The following is a 20,699-nucleotide window of genomic DNA, read 5'->3' on the forward strand; positions in this document are numbered from 1 at the left end:
TTGACTAGAACAAAAATTCCCCAAGACAAAAAGGAGGAGGAGGTGGGGAAAAGAAGGAGGAGAAAAAGAAAAGAAGACTCCACATCAATGTATTTTTCAGTAAACTGCTGCCAATGCAAAAAATAATTGCATAATAATCCTTTAAGTATCTTAGCAAAACATCTCTTAAAACTAATGGCCAAAAACATTTCTTTCTACAAAGAAATAATAATATGGATGATCATAACTTCCCCAATATACTATTTTAAGACAACAGAAAAACACATGCAGAGCCCTGAAGAAAAAGGACAAAATAAATTTCTGAATGGGGTCAAATTGATATTTATGTGAAGGTCACATAAAGCTATTTTAGATATCAAAGACTCAAGGGGCAAAAGCTCAGATTTCTTTAAGGAATTAAATTGCTCAAAGATACTTGCCAAAACACACAGAGATAATTCAAATTAAAAACTCAAAAATGGGCATTTCAGTTTTAAAGAACTATGGAAACTAAAATCAACTGAAAATATAAGACCAGCCTATCTAGTTATTTTGATTTTGGTTGCAAAATTGTATAGATATCTGTAAAAAATAATCTAGAAGGCAAAAAAGGGCAATCATAGTAAAAGCATCACAGCCATAGTGAACATTCAGAGACCAAAAGGCATATAATAAAAATGAAGAAAAATTCTGTGAGTATAAGGAGAAATTAATGAAAATAAGTGACACATATGAGACGAAAAATCAGAATCAATGTCAGATTAAGAGAGCAAAAATGAAAAGCAAACAAGGAGGACCCGAATAGCATAAAACGTGGGGTTAAATGAACAGATATTCTACATTTAAAAAAAATCTATAATAAGACAGAGTACTTTCTTTTCAAGTGTTCTCGGCACATTTATAAAAGTTGACCATATATGGACCATAAGGACAAAAATCCCCCAAAGCATAAGGTGTTAGCAACCAAATTCTCCAGCCACAAAGAAATAAATGAAAAAATTAAAAGGAAAGGTTGACAGCAGCAAACAAACTCAACCACTTGGAAATTTTAAAATTCTTTCTGATATATCCATCTGAGGAAATAACTTTATAAGTGGAAAATGTTTTAAAAGCAAATATATTTATCACATCTTTATTAAGAATAAGAAAAAAATGAAAACCACTTAAATCCATGACAAGTGGGGGCAAAATTAATCAAGGTACTTGCTGTGTGATCTCGGGCAGATTACTTAATCTCACTAAACCTTTATTTCCTTATCTGTAAACTGGGGACAATTAACTCCCTCAATGGATTCTTGTGAAGATTAAATTAGATAACGGTAAAATATTTTAATCACTATGCCCGCCATCAGGAGAACACTCAATAAGTCTTATCCGTTAAGACTGTCATTATTGAAAATTATGTTTAGGTTGAGTTTGGAATAATATAGAGAAATGCTAATATTACTCTATCAAGGGGAAAGTGCAGGATAGAAATCTGAAATGTAGTAATAAAAACTACATAAAATAAACAAATGTGTAACTCGAACAAAATTGGGCCTCCTCATTCTCTCACTTTAAGTACCATGTTAGCACAGTGACACATCTGAAAGAAACACAAATGTGACTTTTAGAAAGCTGTGAAAATAAAATGGGTATTTGAGAATAGAGAGGTGTGGTTTACATAATATTTCAGGCATCTTGCAGCAAAACTCCTAAAAAGGTTCTTTGGAATGTTTCCCTCTAGAGTTCCACTTCTCATGGCAACTGCTCAGCTCTTTCTGCCTCTCAGGGCCTCAGATCTTGTCCCTTCAGGGGCTTCTTCATCCCCTCTTACAGAGCTAGCCATTGCTCTCTGCTTCTCCTATTTGCATTTCCATCCATGATTCCCCTCCACCAATTAAATGAACCTTCCTTGGGACCGCCCCCCTTTTTTGAGGGGGGCAGGTATGGGTGGGTATTAATACGTGAATATTTTAAATTCAATAATTGCGTCTCTGTCATTGAAAGGGAAGCAACATCCACCTCTTCCTTCTGCAAGAACAATACATGGAAAATAAACTGGCAGGAAGCACACTAAACAGCTACTAGTGATTGTTGCTGGATAAGGGGGCTATAACTTGTTGCCATTTTTCTACTTTCCTTTAGTTTCCAAATTTTCTACAATGAAAATATATTACGTTTTTTTTGTAAATTGAGATAAAATTCCCATGCCATGAAACTCACCCTTTTAAAGTATACAATTCAAGCGTTTTTATTATATTCACAAAGTTGTACAATCATTCCCACTATTTAGTTCTAGAACGTTTTCATCATCCTAAAAAGAAACCTTGTGCCCATTAGCAGTCATTCCCCATCCTCCCCGACCACCCTCCAGCTCTGGAAACTACTAATTTACTTTCTCTTTCTATGGATTTGCCTATTCTGGACATTTCTTATAAATGGACTTATACAATATGTGGCCTTTTGTGTCTGTCTGTCTTCTGCTTAGCATAATGTTTTCAACTTCATCCATGTTGTACCATGTATTAGTACTTCATTACTTTTTAAGGATGAATAATATTCTTAAACGTATTCTATAATGGGAAAAATATTTTAGCTTTTTAAAAAATGTAATGAGTACATAAGTATAATCCTTGATTGTGAATTCTACTGAGTACGCAGATACAATCCAACAATAATAAATGATTTTTGATGATGCATAAATTGTTTTCAAAACCATGTATTTATAAAGCTTAGCAAGCCTGTTAAACCTGCTTTTTTCTGACTCAAGCTCTCAACTAAAAAAACCATAGTAATTTAAATGATACTTGCTGAATATCAGACACACAAACTGAACCATATAAAGAGTGAGCTGTGGACACCCAGGACACATATATATAGCATAATATTTCATATATATAAAATAATATTTCAAACAGAAGATGAAAAACTCCTGGCTTTTAAATTTTGAGTGTTCAAAGAGAATACTTATAGTAACTGAAGCAAGCAATTTTAAGAAATTGTTTGGAAACATAGCACACGAAATATTCTGTGGTAATCAACTGTAGTTAAGATATTTTAAGCTTGGGTCAATATAGTATAATTCAGCTTTACATTCATCAAGAAGAAAGAAGTTCCAAATTCGTCCGTATGCATGCTGTGTGTGTATTTGCGTACCTGCAAAATAAATATTGAAGCACAGTGAGTGCATGAATTTAATGTGATAATCTTTCCCTGGAAAGGCAGATTCTACACATTGTCAGTTACAAGGGAGATAGCTCAATCAATGCTGATTGCAGCTAGCTCACAGAAAGTAAGGGTTCAGTGAAAAGCAAAATTCTGTAAACGAATGACTTGCCCAGGACGTAAAACTTGGAGCATTTCAAATACACTGAGGGTGCAGTGGGGTGGTGACCAGAAGTGAGGTGCTGGTAGTGTCTGGTTCTTGATCTAAGGTGCTGGTTACATAGGCGTGTTCAGTTTGCAAAAGGTCATCAAGTTGTCCACTTGTGATCTATACACATTTCTCTATCTATGTTATACCTCAATGGATTTTTTAAAGTTAAAAAAAAATAAAGCAACAAAAAACCCGACACATTGATTTTGGAGGGCCTCATGTGGGTGAGCCTTAGCTAAAGGCTGGAACCTCAAGCTTTGTCAGGAATTCATAACGAAAATATTGGTCAAGTCTTTAAAGAGATGTCGAAGTTGTAAGTGCTTGTTTGAGAAAGCTAATATCAAGTCTGTAGACTAAATGTGCTTAAAAATCCATCCTCATGAAGTAGTCTCTATAGCACTCTATCGTAAGTTGTTCATTAAAAGCATTCTTTAAAGATGTCACTGGGCTAGCTTCAGTAGCACCAGGGAGACCACTTGCTGTGAAACTTTCCGATATGATGACAAACAATTGCATTTAATCATTTATGAGACTATAATATGTCAGTTAGGATTAGGCTGTGCTTTGATTCAGGAAAATGAAGAAAACTGCTTCCCCCCCCACCCCGTGAATTTCTTAGCAAAGTTAGACCATAAATGGAAAAGTGCTGGCAGACAAAAATCAGACTCCTTAAAATCTCCTATTTTATTCAAGGTTACTGGCTGACAGCAATGTGTAGATCCTAGCTAGTATTTTCAGGACATGTTCCTGTACCTTCCAACTCTAGGTGGAAATTATTATATGAAAGATTTTACATTTTTTAAACAGCAGGATGAGGCATTCTTTGCGGGAATGGGAAATGATAACATTATTCTGGAGTGCACTCGGCATTCAAAAGACTTCAAAATGTCCAAAACTTTCATCCCAGTATAAGACTATTCCTAGCAAAAATAATTAGGGTATACAAGAAGATTACATTAAAGGAATATTCATTATATCCCTATTTGTGGAAACAAAATATTGGGAACAATTTTAGAAATCCAACCACAGGGGATTGGCTAAAGAAGTCTATATATCCATCTACTGGGAGTGTGTGTGGTCATGAAAAATGTGTTGTGGGAGTACATTTATGGTTATAGTTAGATGTTCATGATAAATCTTTAAATGAAAAAGATTACAAAAAATTTACAGAGTAACACCATTCCTTAAAAATGACCTACCTAAATATACACAGAAAAATTGGGGATAGAAATGTATTAAAATATTAATGCCAATATCTTTTAGGGGGTAAGATTATAATCAATTTCATTTTTCTTTTTTTCTTATCTATATATTCTATCTTTTCTATAATGAATGCATGTTATTACAAAGAAATTTTAGACAAAAGTGAGGATGGAAAGTAGGAAAACCAAGGAATAGAATTTTTACGTGTGTAAGAATATTTCCTTATGTGGAATTAACATCTACTCTTTACCTTCTCTTTGCATACCTTTAGAGCTTTATTTGAAGTATCTTTCATATGTTAGGAACCCAGCTTGCTGTTTCTGGAACCTTTCTTTCAATTCTGAGCAGTCATCCCACTCATCAACAATATCATCTTGGAGCTCCCGGTCATTCAGCTCCCTTGACTTATAGCAAAGGAACTAATGTCTCAATAGGCCCAAGTGCAAAAACTACACAGCCTCTCAGACTGTGATTCTGCAGCACGGATCCACCTGCAGAAGACCAAGTATAGAAATAAGCCAATGGGAAGATCTCCTTCTCTAATCTTTCCAGACCAAGTTATCAGACTTTGAGAGATTTCAGTTGTCTTTCAGAAGAGAGTTCCTGGTCTAATTCAAATAAATAGATTGAAAAAAAATTGGAATCTGAAATATTCTAAGGGTTCACTGTTGATTTTTGTTTGATACACACAAAGGGAAACAATTTCATTCCTTGAAGCCTCTTTCCAGGAGCCTTAATGATCAGCTGCCAGATTTAGCCTTGGCTCCATCTCCACCATGCCTATTATTCCTCCATGCTATTGATGTGACGCCAAATCTCATCCCTATTTAGAATGCACAAGACCAGATGTCTTTATAAAAGGGGGAGTTAGTGAATCTATATTGAAAAGAGCCAGGAGAACATACTGTAATGGACGGAAGCACACAGCTTCACGGGTTATGGTACTAAAAGTACATTCACACAAAAGAATCAATAGTCTTCGTCATAGTATATGAGAAATAAAAGAGAGGAGGGGGAATGGTAGAGAAGGCAGTCAAGAGATTGGCTGCTCATTAGAATCACTGGGGGAATTTGTTTGAAATACTGCTGTCTGTATAAGAATGTTCTCGGCAGCACTATTCATAATAGCTAACAACTGGAAGCAACGCGTCAACAGTGGAATGGATAAATAAATAATAAACTGAGGTCTATTCACACAATGGAATATTACACAGCAGTAATGAACTACTGCCACATACATCATGGATAAATCTTACAAACATAATATTGAGGAGAAGAAGCCAGACACAAAAGGGATTTCAATTTATATAAAAGTTCAGGGGCCGGTGCTGTGGCCGAGTGGTTAAGTTGGTGCACTCCATCTCGGCAGCCCAGGGTTTTGCTGGTTCAGATCCTGGGCGCAGACCTAGCACTGCTCATCAAGCCATGCTGAGGCCGCATAACACATAGCACAGCTAGAAGGACCTGCAACTAGAATATACAACAATGTAGTGGGGGGCTTTGGGGAGAAGAAGAAGGGGAAAAAAAGACTGGCAACAGACGTTAGCACAGGTGCCAATCTTGAAGAAAAAAGAAGTTCAAACTCAGGTAAAACTAATCTATAATATTAGAAGTCAAGGCAGTGGTTACCTCGGTTGGGTAATAACTGGATAGAGGCTTAAGAAGAGCTTCTGGGCGTTCGTGATGTTCTCTGTCTGCATTTAGGTGCTGGTTATGGGGGTGTATTCAGTTCGTGAAAATTGTTAGATACCTGTGATTTGTGTATTGTTCTTTAAATAAGATACACTACAATAAAAATGTTTTAAATTCAGATTCCTGAGCCCTAACATGGATGTACTAAGACTGTAGGTTATAGATTTTCCAGGGTATTTTTTTATTTTGTATTTAATTAATTAATTAACTAATTTTTTTTTAAATTTCTCCTTTTTCTTCCCAAAGCCCCCCGGTACACAGTTGTATATTCTTAGTTGTGGGTCCTTCTAGTTGTGGCATGTGGGACGCCACCTCAGCATGGCTTGATGAGCAGTGCCACGTCCGTGCCCAGGATTCAAACTGACGAAACACTGGGCCGCCTGTAGCGGAGAGCATGAACCTAACCACTTGGCCACGGGGCCGGCCCCTCCAGTGTATTTTAATGCAGGGCCAAGGTTGAGAATCGCTGGATCAGAAAACCTACATCTAGTGGTGTGCTGGAACCAGCCCCTATTAGCCCATGAGAACTAGTTGTTCAATTTTCAAGATTTTTCCAAGCCTATTAAAATAGTATCAGTATTAAAACTAAATTATATAAAGTTTTGATTAAATAAATTATACTAAAAACAAAGGTACTAAATACTCAAAACTCATCACTTTCTGATTTTACTATTATCTATATTTTTGAGGTTAATTATGCCAATTTTATCTGTACGGTGGAAATACTATATAATGGCGTGTTACTATGTCATTTCTTCCCATCTCTATTCTCAGTCACAACGGTAGCTTGAAACTGGCAGGGTGGGAGTATTTATGGCAATCACTACACATCAGGGCTTGCTTTATTGCTCTGTTGATTGTCTTGACTTAAGAAAATGATTAAAAAATGTTAACGCAGATTAAACTTAAAAGTGTGTTATATGTATAGCTGTTACATTGTGAATAGTTCATTTAAGGAAACATACAGTTAAGCTATTAGCTGGTTCAGCAAAGGAGTCATTCATATCTTTGATGAATGAGTACAGTTCTGACATATGACTTTTTTGTTTCACTTTTGTCCTACTCATTAACATAAAGGAAAATATCAGCCAACATTTATATGTTAGCTACATCCCTTCATCAACTGTCCTTAGGTAAACTATGGAGAGAAGAGTTCAGCAAAAACCAACAAGCAGGCATTCTGTGAAACCCAACTGACTATATGGAATTTACAATGAGGAGTCTTGTATATTTTATTATTATTTGTAAATTGTGTGCTATACACATTTTTTATGTTAGTAAAATTTATAATCAGCTTATGTATGCACATAAATGCATTCTTTTTTTCCCAGAGAGCTGGTTGATTTACCAGCACGCCTCTGTCTACATGCCTTCCATGTTTAAGATTATATGACTTTCTATTACGATTTAAGAAACAAGCAAACAAAACAAGGCTGGAGTCTTATGGCTTCTAAGGCATGAGTTTAAGCAGAAAATATAGCAACAACTATAGCTTAGAGCCTCACATACTCAAAATGTGGTCCTCAGACCAGCAGCATCAACATCACAGGGGAGCTTGTGAGAAATATGTAATCTCAGTTCCCACCCTAGAACTCCTGAATCAGAATCTGCATTTTATAAAGATGCCCAGGTCATTTGTATGCCTATCAAAGTTTGAGAAGCACTGCTTTAAAAATAAACTTCTTGGTATGAACTGAAACTTATATAACCAATTTGAGGTTAGTAATAAGGTTAGGAATAATCTAGCAATTGGTGATCTTTAAGCATCTAGCACTGGTTTAGCCACTTCATAGCACTGGGGAAACACATAATTGCTTCCCTTAAATCTGAAGAAAAGGACAAATGTACATTACGAATGTATATTACAAACGTACCTTACGTGTACAAACTTCTCTGGAAATATTAGTTATTTGGCTGAAAATATAGCAGTTGCTTTGAGATGCAGAGGTCTATGTGGAACACACGTTAGTACTTAATTACAAATGTACGTTTGTCAAAACTGCGCCACTAGGAAAATAAAGGCTATTCTAGGCGACTTGGATTATTAATTTAAAAAGGGGGAAAAGGTACAAGAAAGAAGAAAATCACAACAGTACCTTTCCTCCATGTATGTGATGAATAGGCTCTGTTGCCAAAGACTTGGTTTCAAAAATCCAAAGCAGGGCAGCAAGTGCCACATGATGAAGTGTGGCAGCTGGGGAGAGGAGGGTGATGAAACACTTCCCGGAGATGTAATTTAGGCCAGGGTAGCTATCAAGTGCTGAGGGTGAAAGGGGAAATTGTAGTGCTTATGCCTTTCCTGTCGATATATCAGTCAGCCACACAGGACAAAAAGAAGACAGGGAGGCACACAGAAAATACTCGATACCAGAGTTAATTGAAATGATGGTAGGAAAGTCTCACGGGTTCCAAAATGGAAAGCAAAAACACTCTACTGGCAATAATACTCTCTGGAAATATTTCTTAGTTATTTGGCTGAAAATATAGTAGTTGCTTTGAGATGCAGAGGTCTATGTGGAACACACGTTAGATACTTACACAGTGTCTGGAAGGAAATGAGAGCCACAAATCTCCAAGGGGAGCTTGGTATTAGTTTGCGGCAGAAACTGAAGCAATAAAATAATTCGAGTAAAACTTGGCAACACTAGAGTGTGAAGAAAACAAATGTAATCGTGACCAAGCCACTGGTACCCAGAGAGACCCCTGGGCCTGTTTTTACCCAAGAAAAAGGGTTACTATGTCCATCCCTTGCAATATCAGAACTCAAATGACTCCAGTACATTTGGTGGCAAAATAATAGGACTGTCCTAATGTGTTTTAACATCTTCCCTTGAGATACTCTAGGGAGGCTAAGAAGAGAACTAGCCCTCACTGAGGACTGTGATGTGCTTTACATGCGTGACTTCCTAACATCCTCATAATCCTCTGATGGAAGTGATACTCTCTCCACTTTATAGATGAGCAAAATGAGGTCCAAAGAAGTATTTCGCCCACATCACATAGGTAATAAAAAAGCCAGAGCACAGACAAAATTAAAAGGCTCCATACTTGATTAAAACAGATCAGTCAACAAGGACAGCTTGGAAGGGGTCAAAGTATGAGACTGTTATGTTCCGAGTAAGAGGAAAGGACTATTCTGTATTGGCGTCAAGGAAGGGAAGTGAGGTTTCTCCTAGTACCCACCATATCTTTACACTGCTGGAACCCTCTGCTCACTCATTTCTGGATGTATCTTAGGCTTCAGAGGTTTTTCATACTTGACAGTGGTAATTTTGCTAAGCGGGAGGGTTTAGAAGACAAGCACATTTCAGGCAGCGTTATGTAATAGAACTGAGCCCTGGCTGAAACTTGAAAACCTGGGTTCAGTTCCAGTTGCGTCTCTATGAGAGCAGGAGTTACATCACTTCTCTGGGGGGCAAGCTTTTCCACCTCTGTGAGGCTGGATTAAGTCTCCTTAAGTGCCTTTCTGGGCCCATGATTCAACCCTCCCTGACTCATCTGTTTAAGATCGTGACTTCCATCAAAATATATTAGAGATGACCTGAGAGTTAACAAATGTGTCCAGGCAAGACGGCTATGTGGTTCAAGATACATCAAACAAACAAAGAAAAAGCCCTGCCGGAATAATTATTAAACTCCTATACTCCATCTGCAAGAGTAACCCGAAATGAATTGCTTTCAAGTGTTTTTTGTTTTTTCCCAGGAGTTCGTTTAAAAAGAATATATATTCAAGTTCTTAGACAGATCTTGGTGCAAATCCAAGCTCTACCTCCTCCTGGCTCTTTGAGTTAACATATCTGAGTTCCATGTTTTGCTTCTGTAAAATTGGAATCGATAATGAATATGAACTGTAACGCAGTAAAGTGTCTGGCATCTAGTAGGAGCATAATAAGTGCAGTTATTGTTATTCCACTGGTCATTAGGGGTTTGGACTATGGTTGAGTAACAATTCAAAGGGAATTTCTCCACTGAGGGATGGAGCCTGAGATGGTAACTTCATTGGGAACTTGCCATTGATCTCTGTCTATGCAACAAATAAACTCAGGTGCAGAGTGGAGAAATGTAATTGCTTCTTCTGGACCTGCTGGCATTGCTTTCTTTGTAAAACTTTCTAATTCACCTCTTAGTGGGTAAAACCATATCAGAGACATGCTGATGTACTTGATGGGATAGGTAGAGGGAGTCTTTGAAGACAGGAGTGTCCTGGGACATCGAGAAAGATGTCTAGAAACGTCATACCTACATTTCATTTCAGTGTCTTTATTTGCCCATTTCCTAATTTCTGCCCTATGAGCACAAGGAACAAAAGATTCCAGGAAGAGGAGGAGTAACTTCACTTTGTTTGTAAACTAAAAAACCAAACAATGCTGATGCTGACACATAAATAACCTAAATAAATAATCTATACACCTGCCATCCATTGAGTGAGTGCCTCTTGCCCTCCCCACCAAAGCTTTCCCTTTCCCCCTCCTCTTTCCCAGCACTCACACCTCCTCCACCCCCCCCCCCCCCCCACCGCGTGCCCCTTTCTACACACACCACTTTTTGTGACATTTTTCCTTCCTGCTCCAAGTTTTGTTTTGGTGTTGTGAGGTTGTGAGAAGCCTGGGTGGAGAAAAGATGATGAACACAAGAAGCAGATTCAAATCATCTGTACTCTTTGAACCCTGTTATGTGAAGCCGACCGAGGTCTTCAAATAATGCGATTGAACTGCCTGTTCTCTAAAAGGAAGACCAATAGAAAGATTTCAATAAAAACTTCCTCTGTTTTCTACAGGTATATTTCCTGAGCAAAAAACATAGAAATTAAAAATGTTTCCAGCCATGTTTTGAGACAAGTCAAGAATATTAACCAAACCCTTTTGAAGTTCAAAAAAGCAAATGGTTGTTAATTAAATTATTGTTAGAGATACCACGCTAATTCTAAGGTCTCTTTTGGCATTAAAATTATATGATTCAGAGTATAATTTTACCCTTTAAGTAATTATAGGTTTATAGTTGCTATACTGATATTTTTATGACATACCATTGTCACAGCTAACCAAATACCAGCTGATGGCGAGGTCTTAACCTCTCATGGGATCTTCCCAGTATTCTTGCTCTTATGATCGATTATGTAATGACACACTATATAACAACTTTTATAGGACAAAAGCTGTCATAGGACAGCTTATAAAAACCCCTTAAATGCTGAAAAGTATCTCAACTAATTAAGCTTTTAGGGTTATTAGCTTGAATTAGGGGTATCAGTACATTAAAAAAAAGATGACATATTAAGGTTTTCTTTAGTAATTTGTCCCCCATTTCATTTTTTATTACCCCTTTATATAATACTCCCTAGGAACGATTAACAACTGTTACAAATTATTCTACAAAAAGTAGGTGGGAAATACGGGAGAGGGGGAAGAGAAGGCTGTCAACCTAGGCAAAACCAGAAAACACCTTGCTTAATTTTGAAATACTGGCCATTTTCAGGACTTTGGTTGGGATTTATCTATTATGTCTCCAAACCTATCTACATGGCACATTTCAGACAAACTGAGGTTCCAGAAGGAATCCAGTGCTTTTAAGCATTGTGCCAAATTGTAATGCTTTCTCAAAGACGCTGTGCAGATTCAAGAAGCTCACGATTCTGTTACAAAGCTTTTGAAGCAATAACGCCTTTGAGTTTGAGAGACTTAATTTAGCTGTTCTAGATGATTGCAAAATCTCTCCCTGTTGGGTTGAAATTCAAATTCTGTTTCTCCCCAAACTATCATCCATTTATCATCTATACAGATAAAAAATGGGTTTGGAAATTTTTTTCCAAGCATACATGGAATTGCCAAGTAATCCCACAGAACGGAAAACGCTGAACTTCTCATAAATTTACTATTGACCCCCAATTCAGCATGATCTTGATTTATTCTCTAATTTTTCCTACATGAATGTTTAATATTTTGCCTTTTTAATCTGTTTGTAAGATCCTTAAGACCAGAGACCCTATGATAAAAATTTTCTTAAATCTTTGACAGTGCCATGCCAAAAAGTACACATGAATATTTATTTCACTGTTTTACTTACGAGAATGGAATTTATTCTTTTGCAACAGCTGGGCCATTGAATGTTATTATATGAGCTGCAATTACCAAGTTATCTTAGGCAAGTCACTTAACCTTTCTTGGCCCCAGCTTCCCTACTGGAGAAGATTTTTTCAACTATAGAGTTTAAGCTTTAGAGTAAGACAGAACTTTCTTTTTGGTTATACTCCTATTTCTTCTATTTACCACAAGTAGGAGTTCAACCTATTATCTAACCTCTCTGAACTTCCAATTCCTCACCTCTTGTTTGTGGATCAAGAGAGTGGTTTCAGCTCACAGGGATTTTTTGATGCAGGATGAGAACATAAATGTAAAGAATGCAGCACATTACCTGAACTTTGGTTCATGCTCAAAAATGTCAACTATGATTATATCAAGTTTCTTCCAGCTCTAGAGTGCCAAGATTAGGATAGAAGTAAAGTCTTAATCATCAAGCCCCCAAGTCCCCAGAGTCCTCATCTGATTGGCACCACTTGGATCCCCAAAGTAAAGAAAAAGTCTTATAAAGGCCAAACTGATTCAAGGCCCATTTACTCAGTAAATTCTATTCTATTCTATTCTATTCTGTTTACTCAGAGTAAATAGAATAATTTTAACAATCATTGAACTTGAAATATCAATACAATAACTATAATTCATAATTGAGTCCATAAAAAAATGACAAAGACAAACTGCTTTAAGACAAATGACTAAGAAACCTGTTCTGAAATGCATAGTCAGAATAGACACAGGATGTCATCAATCTATGGCCATAGGTTTGCACAAAGACACTGACCTGGCTTGCTGGAAGTGAAGAACAGAACACCCTGCTCACAGCTGGACTTACCTACACAAAAGAGAGAAATATTTTATAAATGCTGCTGCTTGCCAGGAGCACACGGGGAGCCACTAAAACTTTCAACATACATTGTTGTCTTTCTTTTCCCCCAAAAGGGCAGAATCTGCTTTATTTTTTTGCTAAGTGTCAGTGTTAAAATGGCATTTCTTTGGGTCAAATACATCCTGAAATAGCTAGACTAACATTTTGTAGCATTTCTGAAAATATATTTCTGAGCATTTGGGGATGACACAAAAAAAGCACTTGGCCACAAATCCATGAACGGGAACACGGAAAACCTTATAGGCATTTTACAATACAGACATCATAGAAGTGGACATGCTATTCCTCCAAAATTGCATTTTTAGACAATATTATCATAAGTAAAAGTCCAAATGATTCTGGGTTTTCCTATTAAATTATAGTTATATAGTTAATGTTATGTTGTTGAGCCAACGACATCGAAGTACCTGTGTTTCTATTTCCACCTCTATGATCACACATATGTATTTAAATTTACACTACCTTCAAAATTTTGGAAAATAACAATCAATGGGCAAGTTTAGAAAAACACTGACCATGATTATATTGCTTCCTAATGGGTTTTTCAAAGTCTTCCACACTGGGATGAACTAGTTAAATCTCCTTCCCACTAATATGTCCAAATAGGATCCAGGAATCTGAGAGGAAACCTTGTTTAATAATAATTTACTGCCCACTCCACCTGCGGAGCAGTATGCAAACATTATTTATACTTAAAAGTCTTGTGTTTATTTTCTAGCAACCAGTGACTCTCAGGCATCTACAAAGTTATTGGAAACGAACTCTAATTCCAAATTTCTAAAGAGTGTTTGTAAACAAACTTAACAGTGTATGTTTACAAAAGCCGCGAGCTTGCCAAGATCAAACAAACAGAGCCTTTTGGCTATTTATATCTGCTGATAGTGAGAGGACTGTTATACAAAGATGAAAACTACTGATAACCTAACTGTTTTTGCAGTTTAGAGAGGATACACAGTACAGAGAAGAATACGCAGCACAGCCCCGGTTGGGGGCGGGGGAGCCCCAAACTGCCGAAACCTCAAGCTGAGCATCTGGCTGGGGTCCAACAGAGTCGCGTGAACAGCCCAGGTTGGGGGAAGTTCAAAGTCAAGGCGACTCTTCTGGTCTTAACTTCCCAGACTTTCCTAGGTCGGGATGCCTTTGTGTATATATCAACCTTCATGCATTTCCCCCCCAGCAAATGTGTACAGTCAGCTCGAAAGGCACAGCTTGTGTGCTGACGTGCAAAGCCAAGTCAAAACCCTGCGCTCGGCGTTCCCTTCTAACTTTCTGGCTTGTCCAAGTCTAAATATTGACATTGCTCCGCAGTTGAGATGTTTGATACTGCTGAGGATAGAAAGGGCGCAGCTAACAGTAGGATCTAATGATATATTTTGACATAGTTGTGCCTTCTTTCCACTTCTTTTTGCGGGGAGGCGGTTGGATTCCCTTGTCTGCACATCTCCCGCCCACCCCCCACCGCCCACCGCCCACCCCCCACCCTATTGTTCTCCCAGAAAGCTGAGCACACAGAGACAGGGTAAGGTGTTTTGCAAGCCCCTCAGGGCAGCTCCTACTGTTGTCACAGCAACTCACAACAGACTCCATAGACACGGGGTTGGGGGCGGGGAGCGTCAAACTGTGGGCTGACCAGTCAACTCTCCTGGGGCGACAAGCGCCCAAGGGGCCAGCATATCCCCTTTTTCAGGTCCTCCGGCTCCCCACCACTGTCCTTCGAAGAAAAAGAGCCCTCTTTGCGGCGCGGCACCAACCCCTCCCAGGCGAGGCCAGCCTGCTAAGGGTGCCTGTTGTACATTTTCTCAGTTCCAAGTTAGGGGTGCGGCTGTGCGGGCGCTCCTAGAAATCTCTTCGGCTCGCCTCTGATGTGAGGGTGCCCGGCCTCGCAGAGAGGCGAGGGCGGCTCCCAGAAGAGCTCGGTCCCATAACTCTCTCTTGGGACGCTGCCGGCCGCGTGGCGCGGCCCGGGCCTCCCCCCTCCACGCCACCCGCTGGGGCCGGGGCGGTGGGGGCTCCCGGGCGGCTGCTCCGAGAAGTTTCGTACCGTAGCGCACTCACGACACAGAACCTACCCTGAAGCCGAGCGAGACGCGAGCTCTCTCCGCCTTCAAGGGCTGGGGGGAGCGGGGGGGCCCCCGCTACTCAGCAGCAGCCACGGCTGCGCGCGGTCGCGGGTGTGCGGGGTCCCTGCGCGCGGCGTGCCGCCCGCCGCCCAACTTTGCACAAAGGCAGCATGGCACTGCCTCGCCTGCGGGCTCGCCGGCGCCGCCGCCGCTCTGCCCCGTCCGGGGCGAGAGGGGCTCGCCCTTTTCCACCCCCAGCCCTCCCCTTCTCGTGCCCCCACCCGCTCTCAGGCGGGCCGGCCGGGCGGAGCCGAGCGCCAGGCACCGAGCTCCGCCGCCGTGGCGGCCGCCGCTCGCTCTGTGACGTTAGCAGCCTTCGCGGCTATTTATATCCACACGATTGGATTTCATTCATGAAACCAGGGCCTGCTGTGTCTGTGCGCCGGGGCGCTGGTTGCAAAGGTGCCTCCGCTTCACGCAGACCCGGGGGGCCCGGGTTCGGAGGCGCATGGCCCGGGACAAACATGCGCGGAGCACGGGAGACCCCGGCCGTTCTCCCAAGCGGCCGGGAGGTGAGGGTCGGGGCGATCTGTGCTCCCGTCCTCTGTGCCAACGTCCCACCCATTCCCGTCCAACGCTGGCCCTTTGTCCCAGGCTCTGGAAAAGTAAGTTGGGCCACTAACCGGCTGGGCAGCATGGCCTTCTTCCCCCTGGGAGCTGACCGGCCGCGGACTCCGAGGGAGGACATTGGCTTTTGTTTCCAAACCAAGCCCAGCTGCTGACTAAGGGCTGCGTTAGCTCAGCCTCCTCCCCTGGGCGGCTGCACGTGCTGGCGGGCTCCCCCCCGGGTTACCTTCCTCTGTGACTTGGCTCCTGGGGTGATGGGGGTGGGGGGGTGGGGACGGCATCAGGACGCACCCCTGCTCCCGACCCGAATAAGGAGGTGATTTACAATCTCCTACAAATGACTGAGTGAGGAAGTGAAGTTGACTTCTAGTCGCTCACGGATTGTCGGAATTCTTGGAAGCCTAAGACAGTCCATCCCTCCTGAATGCGTCTCCCTGCGCAGGCTGACCGTGAGCTCCTAGGACCGGACCAGGGGTAGTTTTCATGCATTCACATAACAAATACTTATTGAGTGCCTACAGTATGTTAGGCACCCTGTTAAGCTCTAAAAAGGTGACAATGACCACAACCAACCTGGTCCGGGCCCTCAAGGAGCTTTCGGTCAGGCTGTTAAAATTACCTTCATTGAGGACGCTGTCTACCAAGGACTGGGGATACAAAGATGGCAACAATGTGTCCTTAGGACTCAAGGAGTTCTCAGGTAACTGTCTTCCTGAGGTTTTGAAGGGCTGGGGAAAAGGGAGCCATTTTTTATTGCAAGGGCCATTTCTTTGTGTTATCCCCCAAGAAACAGAACAGAAAAAATTCTAATGCAAACAAACCCGTTTGTCCCTCAGTTTCTTTCAGGAAGCCACCTTCATTTTCCCAGATGGAATACTTACTCTCCCTTCCCAGGATCCGCCGATGAGTTTTAGTCCATTGGGTATTCCTGATCTTCCCCACTAGTATTTATTTGCCTTGGTGACAAAAGCTTGCCTGGTGCTCTCAGAAGCCCCCAGAGACCCCAAAACATAGTGAAATTCAGTGTTTTTACAAGGAAAGGTGTTCAAGGCAATGTGCTTTGTTTAAACCATCCTTACTGAACTGTCTTTGGAAATGGAGTTAGCAGTCTCTAATCTTTGATACCCAGAAAACAGCATAGTGAAAAGTCACATACAGGGGTCTGCTCAAAGAACTTCAAGACAGACACATGGGGGAGTGATCATTTACTTGGCACAACACCAACTTCCCTCAGTCTATTTAAAAGTGACTCCATTTTGAAAGGTTTAATCAATATACATTCTTTTCAGGAACAGATTTCTTGGGAAAAGTTAATTAACCCTGCTCACCCCCAGCCATCAGTCGTCTTTATTGCAAGCCATTGCTCTTCAAACTGCCCTGGGGGCTAAGCCACAGGGTAGGAACTCAGAAGAAATGGGAATCAACCTGTATTGCAGCCTTCATATGTGGGAGGCAATAGGCAAGGAGGTTTAAAACACATTTTCTCAATTAATCCTAAGAACAATGGATGAAGTAGATGCTATTATTATCATAACCATTTCATAGATGAGGAAACTGAGGCACACAGAAGTACGTAGTTTTCTGAGGTTTTGACAGTAGCATTTTGACGTGGGTCAGCATGTGCCAAGGTCTTATTTTATCACCAAGCTGCTTTTTGACATCCTGCCTTTCCTCAGTTTCTTTCATTTCTTCAGTTATAAATTATAAAGAGGTAAGTGGCATGCTTAAGCAGCAGGCAGGTGCTAGGACCAGCAAGACACCTATGCAAAGACCCCAGTTGGCAGGCTACCATTCAGATGTTGCCCTCCATCCCCAGAGGGTACCAAGGCTCAGGTAGGCCTTCCAAAGGATTCTTCTTCCATAGAGGGTAAAGAACAAACAGTCATCATGGAATTACCCAGCTGGCTGCCTAAATCTGAGGAAAGCTGACCGGAAGAACTTTTGGGAAAATTGATGTGAACAGTAATTCAGATATGGCAGAGGAAAAGTCACTGTTCTAGGAAGTCCTTCCAAACAAGGGCAGGGACCTGAGGAAGAGGTTGCCACAAAGGTGCTATGTAGCCCCAAAATTATACACATGAAACCCCCAATTCTGAAAAAGTTGGAGAAAATGCAGCAAGGAGTACAGACTATATTTTGCCAACAGGGAAGGAGAGAAAAGGAGCAATAGCAAATAATCCTCTGAATCACCGCCAATTCCTGTCCTTGTTACTACCACAAAGTAATCCGCATTTATATACTACAACTGATGCTTGCAAATAAAATCAATACGATTCGCTTTTAATAAATATAAAAATTGGTACTTAAGCTTAAATAAACCAACACCATTTATTTAAAGACTTTCAGGGTTGTACTGTACAGAAGTGGTGTAAAAACTTTTGACTAGCTTTTATGGTAAATATTTAACCAAAGGCATAGGATTAAAAAATTCCCACAATCAAGATACAGAACTGTTCTGTTATCACAAAAGAACTTCCTCACGCTACCTCTTTGTATGTGCATCCCCCCCCCCCCCCCCCCCCCCCCCCCGCCCAAGCATTAAGCTGTTCTCCATCTCTAGAGTTTTGCCATTTCGGTACTTATATTAATGGGAATATAAAGCATGTAATGTTTTGAGATTGAATTTTTTTTAACTAAGCATAACGCCCTTGAGGTTCATAAAGGGGGCTGCACGCATCAACAGTTCCTTCCTTTTTATTGCTGAGTATGTATGGGTATACCAGAGTTTGTTATTCCATTTACTCACTAAAGGGCATTTGAGTAGTTTCCAGGATTTTGCTATTACAAATAACACTTCTGTAAACATTTGCACATAGGTATTTGTGTGAACATAAGTTTGTATTTCTTTGGGATGAATGCCCAAGAATGCAATTGCTGGGTCATATGCTAAGAAATTGTCCAACTGTGTTCCAGAGTGGCTGTATCATTTTACAGTCCCCCAGTAATGTATGAGAAATCTAAGTCCTCCACATTCTCACCAGCATTTGGTATTATCACTATTTTTTTAAAAAAATTTCAGTTGTTCACTAGTTTTGTAGGGACAACTCATTGTGGTTTTAACTTGCATATGTATAATGCCTAATGATGTTGGCACATCTTTTCACATGGCATCCTTATTTCTTCTTTGCTGATATATTTGTTCATGTCTTTATAATTGGATTTTATACTTGGATTTTTTTCTTGGATTTTATAATTGGATTGTCTGGCTTTTTACTATTGCGTTTTGACAGTGTTTTCAAAAATATATTCTGGGATCATAGAATTTTCAAATTGCAAATTAAATACTACCTCAAGTTAACTCTACTTTGAATTCAATCACTATTGTTCAACATTTCTATTGCCATCAGTTTGAGAGAGAATATAAAGTATTCTCAAATACTTACATAGAACTCCTATGGAGAGGGTCTTTTCAGGATTATTTTATAAGCCTGCATTTGAGCGGTGGGTAGCGGACATCCTGAGCCAGGCCGACACGTGGCTGCGGCCCAAGGAGCCAGGGCCACGCCTCTGCGCAGGCGCAGACGCCTCCTCCAGCGGCCGGCGGGCTGCCCCGACCGCTGCAAAAGTCGCCTGAAAGGACGACAGTTTCGCGCTCTCTCTTCCTACTTGGACGCAGAACTTCACGCTGTCGTTGGCTGTTTAAAGGATATTATCCTGGGTGGCGAGTTCCAGGTTTCATGGACAAGTACTACCAGGATTTGAAGGCATGGAAGAGAATAAGCTGACCCATGCACTAATTTTTAAGAATAGATGTGTTTGGTAGAAAGATATTGAAAAACAGCTGTTGGAGCGGATTCCTGGAGTTAACATGGCAGCTTTCATAACAGCCAACAACTTTGCAATACTCTAAAGATGAGGTGGCTCTTGACATGGTCGACATGCTGGCTCACATGTTCAGGTTTTCTGGCTTTTAAAGAAACACTTCTGGACCACAGAACAGAATAAGGCCAGTGGGCACTGGACTTAAGCAGTGGCTTGGGGGCGACTTCCTTGTACAAATCATCTTGCGTGGCAGCTTCCCAGAAGAACTGGGGCTCCAGCTCCCACCTCCAGGCAATGGGGTCGGTTTGGACCACGCGGGCCCAAAAGGCCGGGTGCGCTCCAGCTAATGATGACAGAAAGGAAAGACTGACCCTGTTCTGGGACTCTTCATTAATGCTAAGTATTGAAGCATCACAAAGAAAACGACCTGACCCTCTGGAAACACTTTCTTGGATTCAGGAATTCAATTACTTCTGCGAGAGTAGATGCTTCTCTCAGATGTTAGACTACCGTGGGGCGAGATGATGTCCAGTATTCCATCTGGTGGGCCCTTTCCCCAGCTTTGTGTAGTTGATATATCAACAACATGGAATAACCTACTATCATAATCCCTTTCTGTCCCAAATACCACAGGCAGGCTTTGCATGAATCTGTGTGTTCATAGCTCTTTCACCTGGATAAGAGTGGCAACACTTCAGCTCAAGTGGCCCAGCTGTGAGGGGTTTTGACTACTTGGGAATTTATCTTAGGTGTTACTCAAACTAGCTCTTAAGGTCTCTGAAGCTCCTATTTTCTGTCCAGTGTTCTGGGGGAAATCCAGGCTAGTCTTGGCTGTGGGAATCAACTGAAAGAGATATCCTTCACCTTTACACTACAAGTAGAAATGAACTCCTAGTCTTGGGTTTGCAGTCTAGTCATCACTGTTGCTCCTGATGTAGTTTCTAGGAGAAGCTTTTTTCTTTTTTTAAAAAATTAATGTTTTCTGGGGCTGGCCCTGTGGGTGAGTGGTTAAGTTCGCGTGCTCTGCTGCAGGCAGCCCATTGTTTCGTTGGTTCAAA

General features: G+C 40.8%; 1 protein-coding gene across 40 annotated transcripts in view; it reads right to left on the reverse strand.

Moving 5' to 3' along the window:
- RHOBTB1 (Rho related BTB domain containing 1) overlaps positions 1-19,392 on the reverse strand; it is a 67,347-nt gene extending 47,955 nt beyond the window's left edge. For 3 of the 40 annotated variants that reach the window (XM_070225471.1, XM_070225616.1, XM_070225618.1), the window contains exons 1-3: positions 15,262-15,564; positions 13,088-13,138; positions 4,806-5,031 (exon numbers count right to left, since the gene is read on the reverse strand). The gene's annotated coding sequence lies outside the window, so the exon portion shown is untranslated. Of the gene's footprint in view, positions 1-4,805; positions 5,032-8,328; positions 8,493-9,415; positions 9,508-10,771; positions 10,955-13,087; positions 13,139-14,767; positions 15,144-15,261; positions 15,616-15,935; positions 16,187-19,262 lie in introns of those variants that run through there. The other 37 variants (XM_070225477.1, XM_070225619.1, XM_023643650.2 and 34 more) reach the window with 33 other exon arrangements.
- Between the last annotated feature and the right edge of the window lie 1,307 nt (positions 19,393-20,699).

Source organism: Equus caballus, chromosome 1 (assembly GCF_041296265.1).
Source record: "Equus caballus isolate H_3958 breed thoroughbred chromosome 1, TB-T2T, whole genome shotgun sequence".
NCBI lineage: Eukaryota > Metazoa > Chordata > Mammalia > Perissodactyla > Equidae > Equus > Equus caballus.